Genomic DNA, 1,016 nt, shown 5'->3' on the forward strand with positions numbered 1-1,016 from the left:
TGTTGGAGTTTGTGTCTTCTTATATCCTAACCCTGACCCCTGACCTGTGACCTCTGTTAAAGGGACAGATTAGCTGGTGTTTAAAACAACCAACAGGATTTGATCAGGTCTGACCTACATCATATGATCAGAACTCCTCAGACTCTTAGAGCGAGTTGTCCTCTAATCAGAAGATCCTCCAGTCCTCATGTCCAGGTGTTCTTGGGCTGATCCTGAAGAACGTGTGAATGATGTGTAATAAAAAGCGCTTTGAGAGGTCGAAGGACTAGATAGTTAAGAGAATACATATGCACAATAAATGTACTATCCTTTAACATAATTTTGTGTATATAAACAATATTATGTATCTCTTTGGACACACTATTTTTTTATTTTGTGGCGTCAACCTCCAGTTCTAAAGTGAAGCCAAAAGTAAAATAGACCATAAAGCAGAGTATGCTTTAGGGCGGGGCTACCTTGTGATTGACAGTACAACACCACAGCGATGTCGGGTTGTCAGTATTTTCATCTTAAAACTTTAACCCTTTAGTGTGTTTTACCTTCATCGAAGGTAATTGTTACTTTTTGGTTGCCTAAAAATGTCTTATTCAGTGTCTGGTTGTACTTAGCTCCACCAACTAGCATCACTTATGGTTGCAAAAAAACAAGATGGCGTCAGCATAAACCAAGACGGCAACAGCCAAAAACCAAGATGGCCACGGCCATGAACCAAGATGGCGATGGATAAAAACCAAGATGGCGTCGGCCAAAAACTAAGATGTTGACTGCATGAATTATTGACTTTGAGGTCTCCCTGTCTATGCTTCTGTGAACCAAAAACACCTTCATGTTGCATTATAGTACAAATAAGCATCATTCTAGTTTATAAAGTCAATAAATAAGTGATAATGTAGTAAAGTAAGTACAAAACTAATTCTAATACATTAGTAGTGCAATATGAATCATACAAACAATAAGTATAGAGAAAACAAATACCACTTGTGATTGTTGTGATTGTCTTCATAAAATTATAATCT

Source organism: Anarhichas minor, unplaced genomic scaffold, assembly GCF_050575085.1.
Source record: "Anarhichas minor isolate MPS153535 unplaced genomic scaffold, ASM5057508v1 ptg000038l, whole genome shotgun sequence".
NCBI classification, from domain to species: Eukaryota; Metazoa; Chordata; class Actinopteri; order Perciformes; family Anarhichadidae; genus Anarhichas; species Anarhichas minor.